A 22,231-nucleotide genomic window follows, 5' to 3' on the forward strand; every position below is an offset into this window, starting at 1 on the left:
ATAAACTCACAACCCGTTCATATGCATTAAGTTGCGTCTTAGTCAAAGAAAGCTATAATCTTGATCCCAGAGACAATATACCTGACTTGGCATTCGTCATGTTTTCTCCCAAGGAAATCAATTGGTTATTTGATCTTTGGGATTTGACTTGACTCTTAATGATCCTGTGTACCTAACCAAAAGACTTTGATTGCTCCATCTTGAAACACTCATCTCCTCCCAGGATACCTTTACTGATCAGTGATGGCAAGACAGCTACCACTAGATTTTACCAGAAGGGCAGAAGATAAAGAGGTGGAAAATCATCTCTCTGATTTGCATTTCCTCTAAGATTTATATAAATGAGAAAACTTGGATGTATATAAGAAAAGTCACTTAAATTCTTTATATTGGTACTATGGGGAGTTGAAAGGGCAAGAAGTCTCTGAGATGTATAGTGCAGAGGATGCTGGGGCTTATCTAGTAAAGAGTGTCCTTTTTTGCAGGGAAGGTCACTGTGACTTAGATGTTTTAGTGACACCATAATGGTGGTAAAGGAAAAGATTCCATATTGGAATAAAGGTCTTTGAACAACTTTGCCATGGTATCACACTGATTTCACATGGTTGATGTGTGAATAATAATAATGATTATAATAATAACAATAATGTGTAATTACTTGGTTCTCCCAGGGAAGCTGCCAAAGAACAACAGAAAGGTATGATTGAATTCAAAAGATATGGTTCCAAATTGTGCTTCCCCATTTGGTATCAGTATGACCTTAGGAATATTGCTTATTTTTTTTTCTCTGCCTCAATTGAAAAAAAGGCATCATGTAGGACAAGAAGGAGGAAGAGTAAGAGGAGGAGAAACATTTACACAGAGCTTACTATTTGTCAAGCACTATATTTCACAAATATTATCTCATTTGGTCTTCATTATAATCCAGTATGAATGAGTTAGGGTTGTTATTATCCCCATTTTACAGATGAGAAAACTAAAGCAAACAGAGGTGAAGGGATTCATCTAGAGACACACAGCCAGTAAGTGATTGGGGCTAAATTTGAGTTCAATTCTTCTTGATTCTGAGATTCGCCCTCTCTCCATTGCACCACACTGCCTGCCAACTCTATCTCCCGTAGTTGTAGTGAGGCTTAAATAAAATAATAGAAATAAGACAATTTTTGCAACATAAAACACCACACCAAAGTTAACTATTGGCATTTTCCTGTGACTAACTCCCAATGGTACAAATAAGACCTCCTTATAAAATATACTCACTTATGAGAGAATTCAAAGATTTCCCTTGGAGTATATCTATAGCATAATTCATGGTAAATAAGAGATCCATTTTTTAAAAAAATAAATTACTTTATAAATTAATATCCCTAATAATATAATTAATATCCAATAATTAATTTGAACCAATTTTGTATTGTTACATTTCAGAGAAACAATCATTTATAAGAGAAAATGACTATGCAGATAATTCATTCTAACCCTCAAATTTCACAGCTGGGTAAATTGAGGTACAGAGAAGTTAAATAAATTTTGCCCGAGGTCACAAAGGTGGTAAAGTGGAAGAACTGGAGTTCAAATCCAATTTTGTTAACTCCCGATTCAGTAACTTTTCAAACTGTTAAACACACCTACATATTATAGAGAGAGACATAAGTATATATCTCTATGAAAAATATAGATTCAGAAACTTTAGGATTATGGAAGGTAATGAGTTAAATGTAGGTATAGTTGAATAAAAAAAATCAAAACACTGTAAATGTTCTCCCTGGGAGCTGCACTGAATAGCAATAGCAGTAGGCAAATGTTTCCATAAAACTATTCATATGCACTTGTTGGAACAGAACCACCTTTCGGTATCTCTGATTTGAATAATTTAGACATGCAAACACTTCTTTAAAAAAAAAGATAGAGAGATGGGTAAGATTCTATTTTTGTTATAAAGTTTTGTAAAAAAATATAGAAAAAAAGTAGTTCTTTGTGCAGGCGTATGTTAGGTGTCTTAGGATGGAAAGCTCTTCTCTATGGGGGAGAGGTGGCCGGGATAGGTACCAAAGGACAGCATAAGATGAGTTTCTTGTGTCCATATTCATTTCTATCTTGGGGGAAAAAAATCTTAAAAACCTTCTTTATATCAAGGTACTGTAAAATTCAGTCATAAGACAACATAATAGTCTTTGCCCTCAGTAAGTTTTCATTCTAAGGAATGGAAGAATTTTTTTTTTTTTTTTTTTTTGTAAATAAGTCTATCTCTTGCTGTTGTTTGTCCTTTGTTTTGGAGGACAACCATGATGTCAAGGAGGGGATGCCATGACAAGCAAATGAATTGGATTGAAATAAGGGAAGATCACCAGTCTCACTTTCTTGTCCAAACCCATCTGGGTCCTAGATAAAGATCAGAATGACAGGGGATGCACCTGGATGCAGTGAGAGACCTGAGCCTTTTTAAATTAAGATCTTTACTGTTATTTGTCCTTCCTTCTCAAAGAGGATCATAATATCAGGGAGGTTTCAGTCGACTGAGGCAACACCCACTTAGTGATTAAGCCTAAGAAAGAAAAGAGGCACACAATGATCTCTTTTATGAAGTAAAAATTAAAAAAAAATCAATCTATTAGGAAAAGATCCTCAATTTCTAGACAAAACAGAAATGATTGTTACTTATGTTCACTCTGAATCAATCAGGGTCCAAATAAAGACAGAGTGGGATTTATTGGTCTTTAAAGCATGGTCCTTAAGAAAGATATCTAGTCCTTCTTGGGAGGCTTCAGCAATCAAAATCTACATTCCTTTGGGCAGAGCATGATACCCTATGTGGAGAGAAGGAAGGGAAGGAAAGTCAGTCTACAATTCATGCAAAGTGATAGAACTTTAAGAGAGAGAGAGTTAACTAACTCCTGGAAGAAATCCTTTTGCAATTTTTATAGCCCCTGAGTTATGTTTGATAGAAAACAGTAGGATGAGGAAGGAGAGCATTTCTGTGATGGGACACAGCTTATAAAAAAGGGCAGAAGAAAGAAATAAAAAGTTTTCAGATGTCCTCAATCTGGTGACAAGTTATAAAATAGCCTGATTGAATAAACAATCAATTTTCATATTTCTAATGATCAGAATAAATTTTACTTAATACATGTGAGGATTGGAATAGACATTAATTATTTCCTGCTCTGCTGACCCCCTTTCATAATGACATCTCTTTTATGTTGTCTAGGACTAGCAATCACCTTTCCTGAGTCAGTAAGAAAATACTCTGGCTCTAAATGCTGCCTTAGTCAAAACATCTGACATCAAATATGCAAAACACTCAGAAGAGGGAAGGCTTCCATTACATTTTTTAAATATGCAAATATAAAATACCAACTTGTAAAATACTCCTTTGCTTCCATGAGATAGTTAAATAATTTAATTCAAGTCAAATGATATTCTAGCCTTCTGCTCCACCATAAACTGGAAATTTGTAGTTCCTAGTCAACATATTTTTCAGGATTCTGTAATCTACTCTGGTCCCAACTGAACTCCCAATGGCAAGAGAAGCTTGTTGTGCCTAACTCAAATCCTTTCAACAAGTTTTTGAATATTAAGGCACCCAATTCTCCAGTAGAGTCCTATCCTGCTCCCCTTCCATCCCTGACAAAAATTATAATCTAAAACTTTCATTTCAGAATGAAGCAAACATTGACTCCTGAAATGTGGCCACAGGGGTTCCATTTAATATACTGAGGCCCTTCCTTGTGTGTTTATGTTTGTTTGTTTTTTTAACATTAAAAGAATATAAAATATCAATGAAGGCAACAAGCATTTCAGTTGTGATGTTTATTTGGGGATAGTGATCATATTTATGATTTTTATCCATTGAACTCAAAATAAAAAAAAATTATTTTTTTCATTTGACTGGTTTATTATTCATTAGGTCATCATTAAAGTACCAGAAGTCAAGAGTCAGACCAGGAAGAGCCTTCTTACTGAAACAGACAATGGGAAAGTTCCAAATACAATGAATTCATAACTTCACAAATGAGAGATTTTCAGGCCGCTCTGCAGACATCTCCTAATGGGCAAAGAAGGCCTCTTGTTCATGCATTATTTGTCACTAAGTGCCTTGTCACTGGAATAAGAAATCTTTTGTGCCTTAAAAGGGTATGTTTCTTTCAGTAAAATATTTATGCTTTAAGGAATTACCAAATTGTATAGCTCATCTGCAACCATTTCCCTGTTGTTGCCTCAATTGTAAATTGTTTCCCCTAAATTATGAATGCAATTTTTAAAAAAGATTTTCTGGTTTATCGTTTCTGAAAGGACAGTAAAATGAATAAAAAGTGAGGATGACAATTTCAGCATTTAAAATCCACGTGTGATAATTCAAACAAATGTTATGACATTTAAGATAATGAAACCCTCCATTCGTTCTCCTATATCGTATGAGGTCTATCTCACATCGAAGGAGTTGGAACAGATGTCCAAATATCGGAATACCAACAGGAAAGTTTGGGTCCAAGGATGATTTACGTCTTCTTGAGAAACCCACGGTGTCTCTTTAAAACCAGTGTGCATTACTCTGAAACATCGTTTCATGAGCCATTCTAGAAAACCCAGCTTGACCAAGTGCTCCCTAGGTAGAGGTAGAGGAGAGTGCTCAGTACAATCCTTGGACCCAGGGAGGGGCCATTATCGACAGACCATTCATTGCAATCAGTAAATGATTAATTGCAAATCTGTTTCTAAATTGACCACACACACACACACACACACACACACACACACACACACACACACGGAGGGCCCTATTAAAGAGGGAAAACTGTTCAAAATGATCAGGGACTTTGGGGAACAGGTTAATTCCAATCAATAGCTGTGTTGACAACACACTGGAATAATGCTTTCTTTAAACAGCTGATTTGCCCAGTATTGGAGACAATCAAATGAATATTTAACCTCCTGCCTGACATCTTTTTTTAACCTCCTGAACTGATTCTGTTCCTATATCACCTCTGACAGATAAAAGATCCATAAATTTCCCCACAAAATATAGGATGATGTTTACACAACTTGAAATGGAGATGATAGGTGGGTTAGTGGGTCAAACTCTCAGGTTTATCTCCTCCACACACACCCCTCCCTTAGCAGTTTCTTTTGTGATTTTTGAAGTGGGAGAGGGGTAGAATTTTGTAGAAACTATTAACAAGACAAAGGAGATAAGGAAATGAAGAAAAAAAAATTATCTACTTCTCCAGCTGGGGCTTGGGATGTATCCTTCTCCTTCATGTCCAACAATTCTGAAGCCTCCTTTGAACATAATATTCAGATAAAAAGTACTTGCGAATGCAGGTGCATGTTGTGCTTCGGGGAAAATTAATGCTCCAATCTACTGCAGAAAAGTCAAGGACAGAAAGCCCCCCTCCCCACCAAAATATGTACTCAAAGTATCCTGAGTGGCACTTTTGTCTTAGCAAAGAACTGGAAACAAAGCAGATGTCCATTGATTGGGTGTTGGCCAAACACATGGTCCTGTGTGAGTATAATAGGCTATTTTGCTGCTGGAAGAAATGAGGAGGGTGATAAATGCTCAGAAGCCTGGAAAGACTTCTAGGAACTGATGTGGAGTGAATTAAGCGGCATCAGAAAAAAAAATTATATATACTCGTATACATACATACATATGTGTGTGCATGTATGTATATATTCAAACCAAAAAAAGCCAAGGCTGAGTACTGCAATCATAATGACCAAGCTCAGCCCTACAGGAAAGATTAGAAAATGGCTCTCCTCTTATTTGCAGAGGGAGAGGAATATGGGTATTAAATACAGCACATATATTAACGGTCTTGGGTAACATGATTTAACTGTGTTAAATTACTTGAAGGAACTTTTCCTTTTTTTTATTCTAGACACATTCCATGTTGTCTATTGAAGCTCACTTTCCTCTGGAGTTTGCAGAGAGAGACCATCACAATGGGTGAGAACTTTGGTAATTAAGCCATAAGTCAATAAGCATTTACTAAATGCCTACTATGTTCTAGACCCTGTATTCGTTATTGGGAACACACACACACACACACACACACACACACACACACACACAAAAAAAAAAAAAAAAAAAAAAAAAACATAATTTTAAGGAACTTCTTCTCAGTTCAATTTAACTAAAGAAATGCTTACTAAGGACTTACTTGTGGCAAGAGGTTCAGGATATAATAAAAATGAAGAAATCCTTGGTTTCAAGAAACATACATTTTTGTTTTTCAATTTATATGATTTTTTTTCACCTCTCTAGGATTGAAGTGGTCAATATAGATATAAGACATACAGATACACACCCAAACACCTACATATAAATATTTCCATATTTGGTGACCTCATCATCTCTCAGGTGTTCTTTCCCACTGTTACCCTCTCTATGTTAACAATTCCCATAACTTTATAACCAATTCTAATCTTTTTTCCTAAGATTCAGTTCAATCTTATCATCAACCTCTTAGATGTCTAGTACTGGATTTCCTAGACTTCTTTTTAACATTTCCTAAATGAACCCCTTATCCTTTTCTGAACTTTCTTATTATAACTCAGGATATCACCCATCTCCCATCCTCTAGATTTTCAAAATCAGAACCAGCCCCCATGCTTCCCTCTACCCAATACATTCAATCCATTGTCAGATCTTGGCATTTCTCCCTTCCCATGGCTGGGCACTTGTATACATATTACTCCAGGACAAGTTCTTACCCCATCTCTCCTGTCCTACTGAGAGCATCTTCCAACTGGTCACTCCACATCATTACTCTTCCCAGGCTAATTCATCTGTCACGAAGCTGCCATGAAACATGATTTATCTAGAATATAAGTCTGATGATGTCTTACTTCTCTATACGAAACACCATGTCTTGCCTATTCTCTATAGAATCAAAGTCTTCCCTTGAACTTATACAGCCCTTGTTCTTTCTTTAAATAGTATTTCTCCTCTAAAATATCCTACAATCTCTTAACAACCATCTACTTGCCATCATTCATTCACTAATCTCACTTCATAACTCTGACCATTCACACTTGCTACCTTCTCTGCCTGAAATACTCCTTCAAGACTCATCAAAAGCTACCTTCTGGGAGAAGCCCTTCACAGTTCTCACACCCCCCCCCCAGCCCCATGTGCTAGAATCTTCTCTTCTGAGATGATCTTCCATTTACTCGGGATATATACACCTTTAAATTCATAGTTATTTATATTTTCTCTTTCAATGTAAGATCCTTGAGAAGAGAAAAGGTTTTTGCTTTTCTTTTTATTGCCAGTGTTGAACAGAGTGCCTAGCACATAGTAGGTGCTTATGGAAATGCATGTTGGCTCTCTGACATAGTGATCATCGTTCTATTGAGTATTTAACATGGGTATTGGAAATCAGAGAACATGAAAGCTGGCAGTTGGCAAAGCTCAAGAGCCCTTTCTGAAATCAGTTGGAGAAAATGAAAATGTATTGTTGCCGGCATGACAACAAACAGCACAAAAATATGTTTTCTAAACTGAGAAATTATCATGTGTGGTGATGTTTGGTATCTGAATGCAAATTTTGTGTGTTGGCTGTACTTCCTGAAGAGATGAATACCGCCTCTGAATCCGCCATCATCCCAGAAACAAAACAAACTCACTTGTATTGGGCCCAGCAATGATCAGCCCTTTCAATTAAATCTTTATGCAGATTTGACTTTGTACTCCCAATTTTTCACGGGGGTCTCGTGCAATTCTGCTGTGTAGCCCCACAAACGGATCCACCACGTGTGCGAAGAAGCTGATTGGGTGCCAGCTGGCTTGGCTGGGTGCCTTTCTGATGGTAATGAAGTCACACAGCTGCTAGGACAGTCAGCTGGAGTTCACATCGTCACACACTGAATGGATATCCATTGCCTGGCTTCTTAACAGGGCTCATTAAGTGAAGCAGATTAATTTTCCGCTAGAATTTAGGATCATGAGATCACAAAAAAAAAAGAGAGTAGAAAAGGACCTTGGAATTCATATACCCTCACCTTCATTGTATAGATGAGTGATTTGAGGAACAGAGAGTGACCGATCCAGAAACACATGACTAGCAAGTGGCAGAATCAGGATTTGAACCCAGGTCGAGGATAATCCATTGAATGGCATTTACTTCATTAGGTGTTGTATTAACTTTTTTCTTAATCTCCACTATTAAAAACCCTCCTGTTTACAGTTTGAAAAGCTGCTCTGTTCAACAGAGATATCATTTGCACAAATCATTTCAAAGGTTTCTGGTTTCACAAAAAATCTAGCTTAGGAAAGCACAGAATTTAGCTTTTTTATTTCCAGAAAATGAAATATAATTGATTGAGACTTGAGGTAGGGGACTTGCTAGAAGACACTAATCTCTCTCTTTCTCTCTCTCTCTTATTAAAGCTTTTTATTTTTCAAAACAGTGGACAATTCTTCAACATTAGCCCTAGCAAAACCCTGTGTTCCAATTCCCCCCCCTTCTCTCACACCCTCCCCGAGATGGCAAGTAGTCCAATATATGTTAAACATGGTAGAAATATATATTAAATCCAATATATGTATACAAAGAGAAGCAAAATAAAATGCAAGCAAACAACAGAAAATAGAAAGAGTAGTCCACATTCAGTTCCCACAGCCCTCTCTCTTGTGTAGATGGCTCTCTTCATTATTGAACAATTGGAACTGATTTGAATCCTCTCATTGCTGAAGAGAGTCATGTCCATCAGAACTGATCATTATATAGTCTTGTTGTTGCCACGCACAATGATCTCCCAGTTCTACTCATTTCACTCAGCATCAGTTCCTGTCAGTCTCTTCAAGCCTCTCTGAAATCATCCTGCTGATCTTTTCTTACAGAATAATAATATCCCATAACTTACTCAGTCATTCTCCAACTGATGGGCATGCACTCAGTTTCCAGTTTCTGGCCATTACAAAATGAGCTGCCACAAAGATTATTGCACATATGGGTCCCTTTCCGTTCTTTAAGATCTCTTTGGGATATAAGCCCAGAAGAAACACTGCTGGGTCAAAGGATATGCACAGTTTGATAACTTTTTGAGCATAGTTCCAATTGCTCTCCAGAATGGCTGGATTCATTCACAACTCCACCAAAAATGTATCAGTGTCCAAGTTTTACCATGTTTCCTCCAACATTCATCATTATCTTTTCTTTTCATCTTAGCCAACCTCAGTGATGTCTTAATTTGCATTTCTCTGATCGATAGTGATTTAGAGCATCTTTCCATATGACTAGAAATAGTTTCATTACTCTCTCTTCAAGTCTTGGATCAGCCCTGCCAGGAATAGAACCTGTGGTCCTAAAGCATAGCAAGCTTATGTAACAAATGGCTTCTCTCCTCAGATCAGAAAGATGAGAAAGTATTTTGTAGGCATCAGTCAACTCAACAATCATCCTTTGAAGGTGATCGAATCAGTCTTAAAGCAATGGTGAACAAAGTGCAGATCTCCAAGCATTTCACAGAATCACTCAACAGAAGCCCAGAGTCAAAGCTTCTCAGAGTCCGTTAGTTCAGTCTAAACTACATCTCCTGTCTTTCATTTTTGTAGAGGCCACATGGACTTTGCTTCAAAGCCTCTAGTGTGGAGGCCTTGACTCACTATTAAACAGGCCCATTCAATTTAAAGAGAGCTGAATTTTTTTTCCTTAAATCTGATCCATATTTGCCTCCTTGCAACATCTACCTATGATTCCTAGTTCTTCCCTTTGGTACCAAATGGACAGAATAAGCATGAATAGTCTTCCCTATGAAAACTTGGTATAGCTGTTGTGTGCTCCAAGAATCCTTTTCAGCGCCTAACAAAATACACTCAGGTTTTTCAACTGACATAGTGCCCTTCTCTACTTTGGAAACCCCTCCTTGGGCAATTTATCAGCATGATTTATAAAATGCCATGTCTAGAAATGAATACGATACTTTTAATGTGGTCAGATCAAATCATCTCTGGCTTTGCTCAGTTGTCAGCTCTTAGAGTCTTCCTCCTCTTCTACTTATTGTCGTCTTCTCCGGGATGAAAGGTTCCTTGTCAATTAAGTGTATCCTGTTGCTTCCATGCTCTTTTTATCACTGGACTCTTATCCACTTTTCTCTCTTCTAATTCATGCCAGAACTTATTCAATGTGTGGAGTTTCAGATTAGATTGGACTCCACAAATTGGACTTGCTTTCTCTGTCTCTCTGTCTGTGTATCTATCTCTGTCTCTCTCTGTGTATCTGTTGCTTTCTTTGTCTTTCTCTCTCTGATTATCTCATTGCTCTCTCATTGATAGATAATTTTAATTCTTTAAAATCCTTGTTATTCTATGATTGTCATTTATATGTTATCATATAGCAGGATGTACAAACATATTTCCCAAGGAAGGACTTTCTCTCTCATACCAAAGCAACCTCTTCACCCTGGAAGTTTCTTCCATTTCTGGACGTTTCAGATCAAAGGACATCTTGTATCTCAGGTCCCATCTCTTTGATTAGCAGGTTCCTCCTAGAACTTCCATTTTAAGACCTAGTCCAAGACTACTTTCATTCCTCCTTAAACTAAATTCCTGATTCCTTGGATTGTCTCTTTCATGTACCTCACAGGTACCTTCACTCTTTCTCATGTCTTCATCCTAACCTTCACTTCTCTACTGCTTGTTTTCAGTTGCCTCTTCTATGTTGCCTTTCCCCAGTAGAATGAAGGCTCCTTGAGGCAGGAACCTTTTTAATATTTATATTTTGATTCTCAGTGCTCAATGGATAAACATTCATTAAACTCCAGTGATGGAGTCAATAAATTATATTTATTAAACTAGTACCAGCCACTGTGCTAAGAACTGAAAATACAAAAAGAGACAAAACAGAGTCCCTGAATTCAAGGAATTTACAGTCTAATGGGGGAGACAGTAAAAAATATATAAATTAGCCTTATATAGGATAAATGGGAAAACATTAAGAGAGGACAGTCACTAGAATGCATGAATCAACGAACATTTCTCAAGCACTCATTACCCGTCAGGGACTATGCTAAGTTGTAGAGATACAAAAAGAGACAAAGGAGCTTATATCCTATTGGGGAAAATAGCATGGAAATATGTGTAGGCAAAATGAGCTAGGTAAAAGATAAAGAGGGAATATTTAGCAGAGCGAAGGCACTGGAATTAAGGAAGGTGGGAGAAGGCTTCTTGTAAAAAATGTGTTGTTAGCTGGGCCTTGAAAGAAACCAGCAAGGTCATTAGTCAAAGCAGAAAAGGGAAGTATTCCGGGCAAGGCAAATAGACAGAAAAAACGTCCAGAGACAAGAGATGGAGAGTCTTATTTGTGGGATCACCTAGAGGTCAGAGTCACTACATCAAAAAAAAAATGTATTGGGGAAGAAGATTTATGAAAACTGGAAAAGGAGCAAGGAGATATGTGATGGGCTTAGAAAGCCAAATAGAATCTTTTGTATTTGATCCTGGAGACATAGAGAGAATTAATTGAGTAGAGGAGCAACAGGTTCAAATCTTTGCTTCAGGAAAATCATTTCAGGAGTTGAATGGGAGATGGACAGAGAAGAGATCTGAATCAGGCAGATCTACCAGTAGCTACTGCAAAAATCTAGGCATGAGATGATGAGCTGTTAGAAGAGAGAAGGGGACTTATTTGAGAGTAAAGCTGACAGGAGATCCTACCGAGGTGTAATAGACTGGCTTTGGCACCATGTTGGATATTGGAGGGGAGTGTGGGAGAGACAGCAAGGAGTTTGGATGACTTCTGTGTTGCGAGACTGAGGGACTGGGAGGGTGGCGTTAGCTCCTACAGCAAGAGGGAAATGAGGAGGAGTGAGGGGAGGGCTTAAGAGGAAAGATGAGTTCTCTTTTGGACATATTGAGTTCAAGAATGAAAGAGCTTGGAAGAGGCTTTCTGTAGAAGATGGAATGTTAGTTGTTTGCCATATAGCAAGTAAGCACTTAAAATGCCTGTTATCTGAATGAAGAACCTCCATTTCAGGGAGAATTTTATCTTTTTAATTTAAAGGATTCAATAGGATCTGCTCTTCTCTTTTTACTGAATTCTGGGCACAAGATGTCTAGTGTTATCCATGGTGGATATCTGTACTAAGAAATGAATTGTATGGATTCGAAACATGAACTCAAACATTCTGCCCCAGAATTTAGGATTCAGTACAGTCTGACACATGATAGATATCTTTGTTGATTTGACTTGAATTCACTGGTCCATATAAGCACACTATCATTGTGAATTTCAGAAGGGGGAGTCATGGGATTGGGTGCTGGACTTTAACTCAGAGATTATTTTAACCCCTTGTCCTATAGATATACAAAGTCTCAAACTGTACCAAGTCCTGACTCAATCCCAAAGAATTATAGATGATAAGGGTTTTAGTAGCCTTGGATTTGGGGCTGAAATTCTAAAAAAAGTTAGCCAGGATGAAAAGCCTCCCTAAGTTCCACAAAGCCTGGTGTCAGGAGTTAACTACCAGTGACTACTGGTGAGGACATCAGAAAAGTAGTTCACCAGCCCATCCACAGTGAAACAAACCAGAGAAACACCTCATCTAATTTAATGTTTTGTTCTCCCTGGTGATTGAATGATGGCCTGGGCTTTATCTTAGTTTTTCTCCAAGGACATTATGGATTGCCTGTTTCTGTATCCTCTGGACACATTTCCTCTGGAAATAGCTAAGAACTCTGGATCTTTCTATACTGTCTCTCTCTCTTCAGGGGTCTTGGAAAGCCATATTCCACTGCTAGAGCAATGTAGTATCTTTTCTATCCCCCTTAAATCCCCATGTAAAGCAGGTTTTCTCAATCACAATTATCTAGCCCCAGTACGCATCGTCCTACTCATCTATATTCCATCCTGCTGGCACTGCTCTGACCAACTTGGGTGTGGGCACACTGCCAAGGGGACAGATGGCGTGAGAGGAGAGAGCCAAGAAACCATGTGCAGCCACCGTGGGGCCCAATGGCACGTTTCCCAGACGTGGAGGTCCAAACAGTTGTCCAGCCTGAGCTGAAGGAACATGCTTACAGTTAGAGGGATTTGTCATCAACAAGCTAGCTCCAAGCTGGATTATTAGGATTTTTTAAAAGTAATTTCTTAAAAAGAGCCCACGGCTGTTGAGGACAGCTGCCTGAGATGGTGTGGATAAGAGTAAGTGGAAGCTGGGGGCAAAGTCTCGCTCTTTGCCTTGTGATCTAATTAATCCTCAAAGCACAGACATGCAACTACTGCTTATTTTGATTTTTGCTTTAAAAATCTATTATAGTCTTCTAGGGAACAGACAACAAATCTAAACTCTTATTTCTGAATTTTCTCCACAAAAATCCCCCAAAGAAGGGATTATAGGAATAGATTTTAAATAGCAGTAGTAACATGTCTAACAATATGTATGAGCTGAAAGTCTATTTAGTCTGTTTCCTTGACCCATTGATGATCTGGCCTATGGGAATGGGAAGAAAGCAGGTTTAAATTCTAGATCTGCCACTTATTACCCTTGGAACCTTCACTTCTTTAGCCCTTTCTTTATCTCTAAAATGGGAAAGTTGATCAAGATGACTTTTATTGGGTTCTTAGCAAAAAAAAAAAAAAAAGATCTTTATAAAACCTCTCTTTTTTGGTTTCATTTAAGTCAGAGTTATCCCTATGACTTAGGAATACAATGGACACTCTCTCCATATTATAAAAAAAAAAGTGATGATAATATCCAGAAAATTTAGAGGGAGTACTTGTGTTTACTTACAGGATCAGTGATGAGATTTGGTTATTTGTGGCTCTTACTAGCCACTATATTATCTTGTTTAACTCTCTCAATTTACACATCAGAAAATGAATAGTTAGAAAAAAGTTGGCTTTTGTTATCTATTGAATAATATTTTACTCAAAGCCCAGGTATCCTAACTCATAGTACAAGATGACTTCTATTCATTTATCATGCAGAATAACCTATGTAATGATCCTTCAAATCCTACTGAAAATCACCATCCTTTTTTAAATATACATTAAAAATATCTTTCTATATATTTAGAGAAATGGTGTTACAGAAGGAAGTTCCAGGTTCATATACAATCCTATCTTTGGTTCTTCTTGATGTACTTAAATATTCTTGAAGAAAACACTTTAAAAAGAGGAAGAATGTTGTGAAAGGGAAGGGAATGAAGATTACAACTATGGCACAGCAACTTTCCTTGGATTCCTGGCAATGTTCTAGAATGTATTTCTAGGCATCTACCACTAAGCCCATCGCATATGGAGATGAAAGATAGGAATTAAACACAAAAGAATTGAAGTGAAAGGTGGAAGCCGCATAGTAGCACGAGAGACAGAGATAGAGAGACAAAGAGAAAGAAGAGACAGAGAGAATAAGAGACAAGAGGTAGAGAGAGACAGAAAAATATAGAATCATAGAGACAAGGAGAGAGACACAGAGAAATAGAAATATCTATCTTTCTAGAGATATCCATTTCTATATAGCAATATCTGGCTTTATCCCCCCACTCCTTTGCATGTGGACCCCCAAAAGCTGTTGGGATTTGAAGGAAGGTATGGTGTCAAAAGCCAACATATTCTTAGGGGTTTTGCTGGATTGTGACCTGTCAAAACATAACAAAGAAGGATGCTGGTAATTAAAAGTGTTTTCTAGTCCTCAGAGAGAGACCTGAGATTGATATGTTGAGCCTTTCAGCAGGATGAAGTGAGTTCTAAAAACAGACAAGATTTCTGTCAGTCTATATTCCAGAAATGCTTAGACTCTGGGAAAGACTCTATTATTTTAACAGATATCTCTCAATCTCTCTGTCTCTCTTTCTGAAAAAAAAAATCACATGAGATTTTATTTTTTTTTCTTTGTTGGTCCTCTAGGAGAACAATAAGTAGAAATATCTGGTTCTCTTGGGATATAGAAAAAAAAAAACTACAGTTGTACAGAATCATGGGATAATAGCTTTAAAGCTAGAAAGCATCTTCTAGGTCTTGTCAAACTCCATGAGGAAACTGAGTCTCAGCAGGATAAATGATTTACTCAAGGAAATAGTACAAAGGCAGACTTTGAATCCATGTCTTTCACCTTGACGCTGGCCCCTATTCCACCCTCCAGGTTCTTAATGTGCTGTGGCAAATATTTTTCAGTTCCTGAATGGTAATGATGTGAGATAGCGCTCCCCAGATTGGCTGCTAGTATGGCCTGAAATGCCTCCCCCAAACCTGCAGCAAACATCACATGGATCCGTGAGACAAAGTGAAAGGATTCCACCGGCCTGAAGTGGAATAAGGCTGAAAGCAAAGCCTTTGGGGCACAATGTTCAGAATTAAAACGATTATGCAACTCCACCTCAGCTTTTGTGAAGAATACTTGAAAGGAGATGAGATTCTCATTCGAGGCACAAAATGACATACATTATAACAGGTGCTATTAATAACAGCATCTTAATATTTAATAAAGAAGAGTGATTAAGACAGAACCTATACTTTATTATTCTATCTTCCACCTATATTAAAATGGTTCGGATACTTTTTTTTGGCATTATATATAATTAAGAATCAAGCTGGAAGGGTTTTTGTATTATTCATATGAGATTTAGTAACTATTTCTTAAGTTTATACTGTCTCTTCTAATGACCTCCCTCTTTCTTTAACGGATCATGGGTGTTGCCCACTACCTCTGTTCCCCTTCTATGCACTTGTATTACAGATTTCTTACTTATGAGCAGGGGGAACGGATACATTGAAATAAATTCAACAACAATGATGACAAAAGCAACAAAATCAGTAGAAAGGAAGCTCATCAAGGGCATCAAGCAACTGTTCTGGTTTTGTCTTTGTAGTGTTCATGTTTCGTCTTGTGTCTGGAAGCCAGTCCACCCTCCCTAAATATTTACAAACTCTAAATTTAAGAAGGATGAAGTCATTGCCCTGCTTAGCTGAAGGCAGTAGCATATCTGGACAATTCCTGACAGATACGACTTAACCCTAGGGTAATGAGATCCAATAAGTAATAAGCAAGTATCTTTCATGATTAGGAGGTACAACCTTAGATGTTTTTTATTACACCTTCACCTTGAAATGGAGCCTTTTATTTAGGCTGGAATTGCACTGCTACTTGATCTGTTTTCTACATATGGAATGAAAGAAAAAGGTAAGAGGGTGCAGTAGTTTGAGACCTGCCTTGGAATCCTAGAGCTTGGATTCTTGTTCTACCCCAACCATACACTGGCTGTATGATCTTGGACAAGTCCTTTAAACTTGTCTTCCACCCATACAGTTCTATCTTTTTTTTTTTTTTTATTAAAGCTTTTTATTTACAAGACATATGCATGGATAATTTTTCAACACTGACCTTGAAAAATCTTCTGTTCCAAATTTTCCCCTCCTTCCCATCACCCCTTCCCCTAGATGGTAGGTGGTCCATTATATGTTAAATATGTTAAAGTATATGTTAAATATAATATATGTATACATATTTATACAGTTATCTTGCTGAACCACACAGGTCTTTACAGCTATCTTGCAGAGGTATTTCTCTTCTTTCAGAGAGGAAATTCCTCAGGGGTCAGCCCCTACACGAATGAATCCACATCCTCGAAGGAAAATAAATAAATAAAACATTTAGAGATACTCCTGAGAGAAACAAATATTATTATCCTAATTTTTGCACAGACAAACAAACAAGAAGTTTGATTTCTCATTGTTATAGGGTCAAATCCCAGGCCCATGTATTATCTCCACCAAAATTATACATTTCAAAAAGGGATTGACGAGAGCATTAGGGTACATGAAAAATGACTCGGTTCCAGATTCCATTGAAGACACTGGGCTCCTATCCACCTTTTTGGGTAAAGATGGCAGGGAATGGGTGTGAAGCACTGCACAGACTGGCAGGCTTGGCTGAAATCCAGGTTAGTTTTGCCTAATTATCTTTTTATTCTTTTTTAATCTATTTCAGAAATTCTCAAACTCTCTGGTTTCTGGACCCATTTGTACTCTTAAATATAATTGAGGACCCCTGCCCTAAGAGCTTTTATATAGGTCATATGAATTTATATTTACTATAGAAATCAAATCACTTTAGTATCATTCTGAGGGTAGTCTTGATTTTGGGAACCCTTTAAAAGGATCTCATGAATTCCCAGGATTCTCTGGATCATACTTTAAAAATTCTTAGTCTATGTTACAAGAGATAGGTCAGTTCTTTGAGTGGAAAGAGGAAAGAATACACAGGGAAGTTATGGTGGTAGGAAACAAACAGCAAAAACATCAACAAGGTATTTACCCCCCCCAAAAAAAAAAAAAAAAAAAAGAAAAGAAAAAAGAAACAGAAAATTCCATGCTACCAATGTTTGAGACAACCGAGTTTCTTTCTATACTGTTTCTGTGGGCAATTTTAATGATATCAGGATATTAGAATCACACAAAAGTCTAATGGTAAAAGATTCCCAGTTTTAGGTCAGTTTTTCACAAGTGAAAGTGTACACATTAAAGAATAACCTTTTTTATTCCAAAATGACTTTAAAAATAAAATACATAATTGGATATTTGGTACTCTGCCTAGAAAATCCAGTATGCCAAGTTAAGGGCTTAAAATGGCCTCATCTCAGCAGGGCTATTGAGTTGATGTGTACGTTATGTCTAACAAGATTATTTGCACTTCATATAATATCACTGAAACCACAAAATATGTTGTATGTTTTTTTTTTTCTTGGTAGATTTAAAGCTGATTAAATTACCACATTTTGATTTAAGTCAAAATCAAGTGACGAAATGCAAATATTTTCTGCTCTCACTAGACCAGATGCCTACGGAATCACCAACAAACATTTCCTATGAATGTAATATGTTCATTGCACTGTTCATTTCATTTAACAACTATTCTGGTTCCCTACATAAAAGTCATATTTTGATATCTCACCATGGAATGAAGCTATTATTGGCTTCTTGGAGGCTATGCCAGTGGACCATAATCATGGAGAGATTTTGCCCAGCTGAAAAGCTTTGAGAATCATCTTAGTGATTGTGACAGCTACCTTAGGACTACCAAAGCACAGAAGGGGCTGTCCTTACAGGCTTATCATAAGGTCAAGAGAGAAGTCTTCCCTCTACAACTGAAATGGCATTAGAGCCAAATACTCAAAATTCGAAAAAAGGCTAAACTAGATTAAATTAGATATCACTATCTCCCTAAGGCATGTGAGCAAGAAGTTAGTAATAAGTACCTGCAAATATGGGGGGGAGGGTAGGTATAATGGATATATATATGGGGAAATTTTTAAATGGTCTACATATGCAATAGGGTAAGTTTTGAAGGAATACCAAAATAAGTGAAAGCTTTTATGTATAATTCTTTTTATCAGACTATATTGTCATCACAAAATTGACTATGAATTGCCCTAATTTTTAGTTGATTACAAGAAGACTCATTAAATCAAAATGCAATATTTCACACTGAACATTTATGTTGCATCCAGTTTTTGTTGTTTCATTGTTTTTATTTTTCAAATATGCTGCTAAGAAAATAATTTGACAGTTCTTTTTTATTTCTTTTTATTTCTTATAACACTCTTTTCATTCAAATTTTTTTATAGAAGAATTATTGGGTGAAAAGTTATGCTTAATCCCATAAACTTCACTGCACAGAACTAGATTGTACTAAAGAAAGATGCTACTTCCAAGAACAGTAAGCAAGCATACCCACAATCCCAATAGCATTGACTTTCATTGTTTTTGATTTTTTTGTCATTGTAGCCTAAATAAACTACTGCCAAACTCACAATCATACTCAAGGGTCTCACATACTAGGTCCAGGTGGAAAGATGGATCCCTCAGTAAATCCTTATTCCTATCCTGTATTTATACACAAAAAATTTGACTAGCTTAAACTAAAGGTAGTTTCTTAAGATAGCAGAGTAAGAACAATAGGTATGAGATAATCTCCACCCCTGTATAAACCTTGGTCATGGTCTTCTACAAGAGAAAGAAAGGGTCATTGGAAGGAGAGAGCACAAACTTATTGAGACATAGGATACAAATGGAAAAGGCAACTTATGGTCTCATAAGTCTTGGATAGCAGCATTCTCTTCTCATAGAAGACATAATATGACAGGTCCTCTCACCCTTTCCTCTTGGGTGCTGCATTTCTGCTGGATAGGTCACTTAGCTCACTTCTTTGGACCTGCTTCTCTTTAATTTGCCAGGGTTGATCTTCTTTTGAATTATCAGTCATTTCTTTTCTCTGCTTCCTGAGCTCTTAGTCTTTGAAAGTGCTTCCTGCTACAAATGCTGATTTTGAATCAATCTCTATCTCTGATCTCTGTTAGATGAGTAGTTTCATCTATAAACATTTAGGTTCTCTGCAAAAAGTTGTGTTCAATAGGGGTGAAAAAGATGTTTTTTTTTTTTTTAAATCATCTTTTGTACCCTGGTCAAACTGCAAGGATAACATTCCACATGGCTGGTACCTACTTTGAAACCTCCAAAACAACAAATTTTCTAACTCTGCTCAAGGCTTGAAATTCATAGCTTTGTAAAGGCTTCAGAGTCTGAATGGGTCTTCATCCTGCCAATTATAAGTTTTCTTTCTAATTTAAACAGAGAACTTTTCTACCTTTCATAAACGATGTATAGATTGGTTCTTACCTGGTTAGCATATAAGTAAGGAGTTTTTTTTTTTTTTTTTTAATGTTTCCCTCATTTTCTTTGAATCTATCCATTGGTTGGTAGAAAAGCAACATACTACACCCCTCTCTCACAATAATCTGATAGGTGGGAGAGATACCTCAAAGGTGTGTTGCTTCATAAATAATTCTTAATGATGCTACTCATGTGAAGGAGGTTTTTTAAAAAAAACATATTTCTCATCTTTTCCAAAGTATCTGTTCATTTTCATTAGATCATTTATCCATGGTGCACAAAAAGTTACCACTGACTTATTAACATTTTCTTATACATTGTAGTTGCCAAATTTTTAATCTGTCGTGTTTGCCATAAACATACTTCCAATCTGTTATTTTTCCTTTTTTTTCTATTATATTTCTTTGAGTTCCACAGAAGTTTGTCCCTTTTATTTTATGATACTTCAGCAAATCTATTTTGTGTCCAATAATTCTTTTGATTTGTTGGATTGAAAGAAATGTCTCTTCCCAAGTGAGATAAATATTTGCATTTTCTTCCATTTTTATAGAATTCATTAAAAATGGTTGAGACATGCCTCTAGCTAGAATTAAGAAGAATATATGTCTTAAGATGTGGGTCCAAATGCCTTTTCTGCCAAAATCATTTTGACAATAAATTTGCTGAAATCCATTTGTTAAATAATGAATTATTTCTCCAATTTTTAACTTCAAACATTTCATCTGACACAAATCTTTTGAATCCATTGGTTTGAATGTCTGGGGCATCCACTCTATCACATTGTTCCATTTCTTCATCTTTCTGCTTGAGACAGACCAACTTTGATATTAACTGCTTTGTACTCTCTCTGAAGGGCAGGGGTAGGAAGTGAAATGGACAGAGAATGGGGTGCCCCTGGCAAGAAATTTGCTTTTGAATGCACCCTTTCAGGTTCTCTCTGGTTTCTTTTTTTTCAGATAAACATTTTCATAATTTGTTTAATTCTATAAATAATCCTCCTTGGATTTTGATTGGTATTGAATTATACAATTTAATTTGGAGAATATTGTCATTTTTACTGTATTCATATGAACTAGTCACTAATCTCAAATATTCTCCTGCCAAAACACATACACACACAACTACTCACACACTACTACACTTTTATTACTTCCTCCTTCCAGCTTGGGAAGGAACTTTTTGGAAATTTTTTTTTATTCTCTTACAAAAAGCAAACTATCAAATATTTGATGATTTTGTTGCTATTGTAAATGACATTTCCCCATATTTTCTCTTGCTCTTAATAGGAAATATCAAAAATGATATATCCAGAGAAACTGTAGGAGAAAGATAACTTGTTCTGTAAGTTTTCCAAAATATAAAGTAATATAAAAGTGCATGAGCAAATATCCATGTATCTATATTTTGTCTTCAATAATGTCCTCAGTTTGAGTGAGAGCTACTTCCCAACTAAGATAGCATTCTTTTTTTTTTTCTCTTTTCTTTTGTAGGGTTTAAACAGAAACTTTTTTTTTTTCTAATGAGGTCCTTAATGCTCACTGAAATATAGAGTGGGATGTAAGGTTCTAAGTATAATCTTTGTACTTTCAAGTATAAAGTTTTCCCAGTGGCTCTTTTAAAAAATATATATATATTATTTTTTCAATTACATGTAAAAACAATTTTTGAACTTTATTTTTTTTTTGAATTTTGAGTTCTAAATTATCTCCCACTCTCCCTCCCCTTCCCACTCATGGAGAAGGCAAACAATTTGATAAAGGTTATACATGTGCAGTCAAGCAAAAACATATTTCCATATTAGTCATGTTGTGAAAGAAAACACAGACAAAAAAATCCAACAAAATAAAGTTTTAAAAAAATATGTTTTGATCTACCAGCAGCTCTTATTGAATAGCAACCCCATTCACTGATGTGTAGGGTGTTTTTTTCCCTTGCTTTTTTTAGCCCATGGATTTAGTTTATATCCATTTAAAATTTTTAAAGTTTCTCTCTTTTGATGCATTAGTTATTGTTATTTAATAATCATAAGCATTATCAGTATATATGGACGTATATATATTTTTCTAAGTTAATATTTGGTTTCTCTACTGTGATTATTTTCTATTTTTCCATGAATACACACACACACATACACACACACACACATATATATATATATGGCAGTTTGGCATATATAAAGCATATATTATTATTATATATTATACATAATTATATATACTTAATATATTATATATAATATATAGTATAATATATACATATATTTGTATATATATGAGAGGCAGTTTGGCATTTTGGCCTCAAGGGCTGGAAGACCTAGATGGAAGTTATCTCTTGCCCCCAAATGGTCTTGTGCCGCCTGCAAATCACCCCAACTTTTAGAGCTCTACACAACTCCCCGAGACTCAAGTTACATAAAATGTGCCAAGCAGCATTGGTACAAAAAGTTTCCTCAGCTGGAAGATCCCTATAGTAATGAAATTACTAGGATAATTCCACTTGTACCCTCTTCTTTATTGCAACTGAATTGAGTTAATTCTGCTTTATAAGGAGCCTCCTTCCAAAGAGAAATGGGATGACACATAAAGGAAGCATGAGATGGAAACTCAACTGCAGCA

The 22,231-nt window shown here is 36.4% G+C and overlaps 1 protein-coding gene and 1 long non-coding RNA gene across 3 annotated transcripts in view; one reads left to right on the forward strand and one right to left on the reverse strand.

Annotated features, from left to right (window-relative positions):
• Positions 1–22,231, reverse strand: part of DGKB (diacylglycerol kinase beta) — a 683,215-nt gene that overhangs the window by 279,038 nt on the left and 381,946 nt on the right. The window lies entirely within an intron of this gene.
• LOC127564268 (uncharacterized) lies at positions 408–6,035 on the forward strand. The gene is made up of 3 exons (XR_007954219.1): positions 408–697; positions 3,908–4,134; positions 5,883–6,035. It is a non-coding gene; the product is annotated as an uncharacterized LOC127564268 (long non-coding RNA).

The sequence above is a fragment of the Antechinus flavipes genome, chromosome 5, assembly GCF_016432865.1.
Source record: "Antechinus flavipes isolate AdamAnt ecotype Samford, QLD, Australia chromosome 5, AdamAnt_v2, whole genome shotgun sequence".
NCBI classification, from domain to species: Eukaryota; Metazoa; Chordata; class Mammalia; order Dasyuromorphia; family Dasyuridae; genus Antechinus; species Antechinus flavipes.